The 8,308-nt window shown below is 42.3% G+C and overlaps 1 protein-coding gene across 2 annotated transcripts in view; it reads right to left on the bottom strand.

The window, feature by feature from the left end:
- PINX1 (PIN2 (TERF1) interacting telomerase inhibitor 1) overlaps positions 1–8,308 on the bottom strand; it is a 66,273-nt gene that overhangs the window by 1,025 nt on the left and 56,940 nt on the right. The gene's annotated exons all lie outside the window — the stretch shown is intronic.

Genomic DNA, 8,308 nt, shown 5'->3' with positions numbered 1-8,308 from the left:
GGCTCAGAAACAAAGACCCTGAAAGCCTGGAGCTTTGTGGTGTCATCAAGACACCTCCTTCGGCTTGCTGTGGATTCATAGGCTTTTGTGCCCTGACCCACAAGCTTAGAAACCGTGTATATGTAAACCCCAGACGTGCCAACCTGGACCTTGGTGTGTCCAGGGCACCTTCTTTTCCCTCCAAAGGCAAAGCATGGCCCTCTGGCAGCCGCTTGGGGGAGGAGGCGCCAGGGCTGGGAGACGGGAGACGTCCCCTCCCACCCCTCAACTCTGTCATGACCTAGACACTCCTGGCTGTGTTCGTCCTGCTTCTAAATGGAGGAATTACTCACTCGTAACCACGGGGATTAACTGCGGTTTACATTTTAATTTTAAATAAATATACTCCCGGTTGTAAAGCTTGAGAAGAGGAAAAAAAAAAAAAACAACCTTAACTTAATAGGTTGGGAGAAAAAATGAAATGCTGGTATCACACCATATAGGTTGTGGCTGGCTGGCAGTAAGGAGGTGAAAAAGTGTGTGTAGAAAAGGAAGCACCTTCGAGTGGAAGAATATAAGGACTGTGTTTTAAGTAAACTCAGTGTCTGGAATACTTTTGCCCACAGTCTTTTAAAGTAATCAAGCCATTAAGCAACTAAGCTAAACTTAGGTTCTTCCTTCATATTCACTTATTCACACAGGAAGAGATTGGTTGTCCGACCCTTTCCAGGCTGGAAAACAGTTTTCTAAATAAATCCATTTCCAATTGGAGTCCACAAATTATTCTGAACTTGGTGGGCAAAACTCTGCTCACGCAGCTAACTTTATTACAACCAACACATACAACTGAACTACATATTTTCTTGTTACAGCAGCACTCCAGACTCAGCCCAGAGGCCTCCAGCCTGAAGCTTTGACTGACTCAGTATTATTTCAGTGGGCAATGGGGCTTTGAATGGCCATTGGCCCGGATAGCTGTCACCAAAGATACCTTACCAACAACATCAAACTTCTCCGATCAACACAAACCTAATTTTATGAAGGGCTAAAACCACAAAATCATGTAGTCAGTTTTTTAAACTTCAAAAGGGAAAATGTAGAACACCGTTTAACCAAGGTGGAATAAACCAACTGACCTTTTTAAATGTTATCTATCAGTATTCGATTTTGCCTGGAAGCCCATGAAGTAATTTTGAGGAAAATTTAAAAATAGCTGCACAGAAGCCAAAAACAAGGTCACTTTGTCTTTTGGTTCCTCAAATATTGAAAAAGATCTGAAGTTTTGCAGAACAGGATGAAAAATCTTAAGACTCTCTTGATCCCAGCCAATCCCAGTCTCATGGACAAGAAAGGTCATGCCTTCCATGAAGTAAGGGCACACAGCCACACACAGCAAGTCTGTATGAAGGTGGCCTGTTTATATAAAACAGGGCTCATTTAGCTTCACAGTATTAAAGGAGTTTATCTTATGTGGGCCAACTCCTCTGGAGCGTCTCTGTGTCTTAGACTCTCAAATGCAAGTCATATCCTATGGCTCCTTACCTTGTTCACCCATTTATTAGCTTCTGAATTCCTGCTTTTAACAGTTAAATCACAGGAACTAATTACTGGTATTAATCACACTTTTAGTTACTAGAAAATACAAGATCGTTTTTGAGTCACTTGTTGAATTCAGCGGGCCTTTCTAGTCCCAGAAAATAACTCTGCTCATAATCAACTCCTATGGTGATAAGAATTTTGATAACCACGGGCCACTGCACAACAAGCTCAGCAGGGCATAGAGACAAGCCAGAGAGGTGCCAGCACCCAAATGCTATTGATCCCAAGGAGAGTATGGGCAAGACAATGACTTTCGGGGAGAGCTGGGGAATGCCAGGGGCAGCCTCCCACACTCCAAGAGTGTATGTGATTTAAAAACCATGGAAACAAAGGAGGGACAGGTTGCAAATCTGAATGCTGTAGAAGCAAGGAAGGCCCTGGTCTCATATTTTATGCTTTTACAAATCCGACACCCAATTTTACTGCAGTGATTACAATTCTTGTTTCTATAGTCTCAGCCACAAATGTGAAAAATGTATACTTCTTCAAGAAAACATACTTTTCATATCTGGTCGCTTCTTCAAAGTAAGTAAGTACTGAGAAACGCACTAGATACTTTTTAGTACTGAAATAGAATCCACTGGCTTCTTCCCAGGTTTCCACTAAACACATAATACAACCTCAAAAAGTAAATTCTGTAATACCACATGTGACTTACACTACTTCATAAACCTTGAGAATCCCAATTTGCTAGCAGTGTTCTAAAAACGAGGAAAGTAAGTTTACAAATAACTGGAAAACTTCCTGTTCCATACAAAATACTAGCAAAGGAGGTCTGGCTAACTAATGATTTTACCAAATATTTGACTTAACCTCAGGGATTTAGGAAACCTCTTCTTTTAAAATTCCAATTCCTGCTATTAACTAATGGAGAACCTTAGATAAATCCCATAACTTCTCTGGGTCTCAGTTACTAAGCAAGTCAAATAAGTAGATTAGATTCAACTTGAAAGTCTAAAAGTTACTGAACTCTGAAATGATATTTGGGGCAGCCATTCCTCTGTGACACCGAGAGCAGAGGAGGAGAGTGAGGCAGGACAAGCAAGTAGCAGGACGAGCTCGGCTCAGGGAGGACTAGCACCCCGACTGCCAAATCAAGATGTAGAAGTGCTAGCAATGCACTTATAAGTCTATGCACAGAAAAATATTTTATACTAACCACCTGTATAAAAATATTTTATACCAACCATCTGCCAGAGAGCAGACCTAGTAATACCACTTAGGAGAGCAGAAGGGGCCAAATACTATTTGCACTGAATAATTTGTAAGAATACATTTAAAAGAATTGACACTATATATTAGAAGCTAAAATCAATAAAAGCAAGAAACTGGGGTTGACTATTAACTGGAATATGAATCTATTTTAAGTTTACTTCCTGGAAATCATTCCAATGTTTCTAAAAAAGGTGGCAAGAAGCTGTAACTTTAAAAATAACAATCCTATTTTGTACTTAAGGTTTTTTTTTTTTAATTATTATTATTTATTTGGCTGCATCTTGTCTTAGTTGTAGGCTTCCCAGGTGGCGCTAGTGGTAAGAACCCACCTGCCAATGTAGGTAGACATAAGACATGTGGGTTTAATCCCTGGGTCAGGAAGATCCCCTGGAAGAGGGCATGGCAACCCACTCCAGGATTCTTGCCTGGAGAATCCCATGGACTGAGGAGCCTGGCAGGCTGCAGTTCATAGAATTGCACAGAGTTGGACACGACTGAAGCAACTTAGCATGCACAGTCTTAACAGAGGCATGCAAAGTGTTAGTTACAGCATGTGGGATCTAGTTCCCTGACCGGGGATCAAACCTGGGCCCCCTGCACTGGGAGTGTGAAATCCCATGGACAGAGGAGACTGGCGGGCTACAGTCCATGGGGTCACCAAGAGTCAGACACAACTGGGCGACTGAGCACACACACATACCACAATCATCTCAGGTGCCTGAAAGATGCTCGTCACCTTTTCTCAAAAGAGGTTGTTCTTTGCTTTTGTTAGGTACTCTCTCTAGAGGCTGGGCAGCTCAATGAGCCACGTACTCAAAGCTCTCCTGGGTTCCTTGTCCTCTGTGTCACTCAAACATATCTAATCAGATGGAATAATAGTAAAAGGACCAAATAAAGAGGCTTCTCTTTATTATTCTCAGAAGACTGCTGTTAGTAACGTTTGAGGCAGGGAAACATAGCAGTCTGGATGGAGAATTTAGAAAGATGTTATGGCAGATGCACCTTAAACCTAAAATCTTACCACTTGTGATAAGCTTACAGTGCAGGATGAAGTTTAAAGGCAAAACTTAGCAACCTAGCCTTTCTCATGTGTCACTGCTGATCTTAAGTTACAAGATGACTGAAGCCTTTTGATTTCCATGCCAAGACACAGAGATCAGGGTGTGATAGTAATCCTTCAGTGAGCTTTTCTCACTGAAAGGAAAAGCAGACACCAGAGCTCCAGGGTGATAGACTCGGCAGTGGGGGCATTAGCTCTGAGTGCTGTGGCTTGTGATAAACAGAAGCTCACTTCCGCCCTGGCCTGTCGTCAGCTTGCGCTGGATCAGTCTGGGAAGAGTTAAGAGAGCTTGGCAAGTGAGGAGTTCGAAAGAACACTTGGCATATTTTCTAAGCTTTCCAGCGGGACAGTTCTAACAAACACAATTATGTCTTGATGTCATCATGGGAGGTAGAAATTGTACCCATCCACTTAGGACAGTGATGAATTCAAGTCAGAAGCGATTTCACGTCCCATCAAGAGGAGGGCAGAGCTGAGGTGAGGGCGGTGCCTGACTGTGGGGGCATGAAACGCTTTGCTGACAGAGGGAGCAGAGGACGCTGCTGGGGTCATCCACTATGTTCTCTGCAATGGTCTTCAGACCCTCGATATGCAGCCGTGGCCATCACTTCCTTAAAGATCAAGTACAAAAGCACCTCCCCCCAGAAGCTGGTCCTTTGGGGAATAACCTCTCTTCTTTACTACCTGTGACTAGCAATTCGTTACTTTTACCTTCTGGTCTTAAAAAGTCTGTTTTCTAAGCATCTTCCCATGGAAACTTTAAGTTCCCTGAAGGCAGGAACCATTCCTCTTTCATTTGTAGCACAGCCTCAAGAGCAAACACGTGGTTGGGTTCCAGGAAAGCACAACAGACACCAACCCCGGGCAGATCAAGGCTGGGAAGCACTCCCACCACCCCCACTGCACCAGCTCTGTGTTTGTGGGCTCAGATTCCCTGGCAAGCCAGGCAGGGCGAATGACTAGAAGGTGCATGGAAGAGTGGGAAGGAAAGACAGAGGTGGCATTTTGAGGTGGCTGTTCTTCCTACAGGATGAAACCATGCTCCTCTAATCAGATGCCACCTTGCCTCTTGGGGCACTACTACAGGCACATCCCAGAGCCTTTTTAATGTGATCAGCCGATTACTCCCTGTGGTCCTGAGCCATGCACAGCTCTGCCAAATGATCCATTTGTGTCTCCTCTGGTCTGTTATTCCACTTGTTATCACACCACCTTCCAGAAGATTAGGCATGAATAAATCAGCAAAATGAGGTGGTGTGCTGTAGGGGAACTGTCACAGGCATGATGTGTGGTGAGCTGAACACAAGCAATAAAATAACCTGTATGGGTTAACTGTTCTTGCCATCAAAAGAAGAGGCTGGAAAGCAAGAGAGTTCTAGGGTGCATCAGAGGCAGAGATAGGAGATGTTCTGAGAAGACAGTCGGGTCAAGCTCCACTAGAAGCCCCACCTTGACAGCAGGGTGTTAAGGTGCAACCTGCAGGCTGTCTTGAGCTATCACACAACTGGCAAAGCTGCTGACGGCAGGCAGTCATCAAGATGGTTTGTCTCCAAAGGTTTTAAGCTCAGAAGTGATCAACACGCTGGTTAGAAAACACAGATGGTGCGACTCTGTCGACCCCTCTTCTCTTGTCTTCTATGGTGTCTTTTTGGTTTCCACATGATTGAAAACAGTGTTTCACTGACAAAGAGCTATTTCTGCACTCACAAGAAGTTTACTCAAGTGTGAACTCTTGCGTGTGTGTTTTTTTTTTTTTTTTTTTCAAGATTATCATTTACTCACATCTGGAGTTAGGCTAAACATACAAAGTCTCAGGAAATAACCAGCCTTGTGGAATCTGCCTGGAAGACATAATCACTTTCAGGTGGGCAAGTATCCTAAGAGTTAAAAACAAATACCAGACTCTACTGAACAGAGGGAAGGTTTGATTTGAAGAGGGGTTAAAAACAAAAAAGCACAACGGGACTAGAATTATGCAGTACCTCTTAACTTTACGTGTGTGTGTAATGTGTATCTGCTCATGCATACAGGTTCTAGGAATCCAGGGCCTGTGCAGGGGTTCCAGGAGGGCCCAAGTTCTCTTTTTTTTTTGCCACAGCACGCAGCATGCAACATACGGACCTCAGTTCCCCAACCAGAGATCAAACCAGTGCCCCTCGCCCCCACATTGGGAGTGCAGAGTCTTAAGCACTGGGCCACCAGGGAAGTCTCCGGGAGGGCTCTGTCTAGAACAGGGCGAGCAGAGAACAGCCCAAGGGCCAAATCCGACCGCTGCAGATCTCTGCACACCTCATAAGCTAAGAATGCTTTTTACATTATAAATAGTTCGGGGAGAAAATTATCAAAGGAAGACTATTTCATGACATGTGAAAATTATGTGAATTTCAAACTTAAAGTTTTGAATTTCATCAGAAAAAAAAAAATGTGGAAATGTGTTTTTTCTCCAGTATATAAGTAAACTAAGTAACTAAGCTAAGTAAATACCTGCTGAATGAATGAATACACTGATTGTGAAATATAATCTGCTATTTGGAAATGTTAGATGCATGTGAAGTACACACACACACACACACCCCCACCCCAACACCCACACACCGAGTTGGAGGGCTTTGGGTTTTGATGAAGTTCTAATCTCAGTCTCTTGCTACTTTACTGAATTATACTGGTGAGTGTTGGAGAGGGCTGCTATTTGCCATTTGATTTCTGGCAGACAAGGAAGTTTGGTTATGAAGTGATCTATGTTAAAGGGAACTCACAACCCCCTGTAACCTCTCTAATGTTAAAACGCTGGAACACTGCCTGGCACCTACAGACTCAGAAATGAACTGGACATCTCAGAGAAGATAATGGGAACTGGAAGGGACAAAATACCTTTGCTTTTCTCTGGACAACAGCAGAGAAATACAAATAATGCCAAATTCTTCATAGGAAGGTCAGTGCTAACAAAGCTGTTCATTTTGTTTTTCCACTTGCCTCATCAGCTGCTCAAATGACCACTTATTAAGAAAAGCCAATATAAACATATTTTAAAAGGATGGTTCTCTATGACAACAACTCCTCTCAAGTAACTGACATCAGAGCTCCTGATAAGAGTCATGCAGCCTCTGGGGAAAGAAGAAAGGAGCAGGTTTCCAGCCTCCCTGAAAGGTCTCAAGACTTGGAAAGTTGCAGCGATCCGTGTGGCAACAGCTCACAACACACGGGCCGTTACAAGATAAACGAGGCTCCTCCAAAGCTAGAAATGATCAATGTGACATAGGTACCAACTGCTTTGAATGAAGCCTAAAAATAATCCAAGTTGACTGTATTTAATAATTCTAGGTCAACTGGTTCCGTTCCCTGCTCTCTGGAGGCAGGACAAATAGCTTTGATAAGTGGTTGCAGGCTAGTGCCGGGACCTCCAAAAGCAGACGCAGCGGCTAACAAAGGGTCTGTCTCTTCCTTCTTTACTCCACTGACTTGAAAATTGCTTAAGAATCATAATAACTCAAATTTAGGCCTCTTATTATAGAAAGCATAGCATTTTTTGAAGATGTTAGAGAATCTAGTATTTTGAAACAAGGAATAGCATATGAACAGTTATTTGGAAGAGTCACCATTATTAAGAAGAGAAAGATAAATTAATTTAGGTGAACAAAGTTATTATTAAGTCCTCTCCCTATGTTCTTGTGTACTATATAAAGTTAATTATTATATAGACGTCTTTTTAAATTTTTTATTGGAGTTGATTTGCAATGTTATGTTAGTTTCTGATGTACAGTGAAGTCAGTTTTATCTGTGTGTGTGTATCCACTGTTTTTTAGATTTTCTTCCCATATAGGTTATTACAGAGTACTGAATAAAGTTTCCTGTGCTATACCGTAGGTTATTATTACCTATTTTAAATATAGTAGTATGTATATGTCATTCCCAATCTCCCAATTTATCCCTTCCACCCCATGACCACAAATTTGTTTTCTACATCTGTGATTCAACTTCTGTTTTGTAAATGAGTTCACGTGTACCATTTCTTTAGATTCCACATATAAGTGATGTCATACTTGTCTTTCTCTGATTTACTTCACTCAGTATGACAATCTCTACTATAGACCTCTTTTGAATTGACCAGGAATTAAAATAGCAAATAAAAATATTTCTAAAATACTTCGAGGAGTAAATTTGGAAGTGCAAAATAATTCTGTGTTTAAAGGATATTTAAGGTGCCTCAGTGGTAAAGAATCTTTCTGCCAATGCAAGAGACACAGGAGATGTGGGTTTGATCCTTGGGTTGGGAAGATCCCTTGGAGGAGGAAATGGCAACCCACTCCAATATTTTTGCCTGGGAAATCCCATGGACAGAGGAGCCTGGAAGGCTACAGTCCACAAGGCTGCTAAGAGTCAGGCACGACTGAACACGCATGCACAAGTTAGTAAGAGTAAATTAGATAAAATTCTGAAGTCACTGAGTCATGCAAT

Source organism: Bos grunniens, chromosome 8, assembly GCF_055505025.1.
Source record: "Bos grunniens cultivar Pamir isolate PY7600 chromosome 8, Bosgru_T2T1.0, whole genome shotgun sequence".
NCBI lineage: Eukaryota > Metazoa > Chordata > Mammalia > Artiodactyla > Bovidae > Bos > Bos grunniens.
The sequence above is the reverse complement of the archived record's forward strand: the minus strand, read 5'-3'. Positions and strand labels throughout refer to the sequence as shown.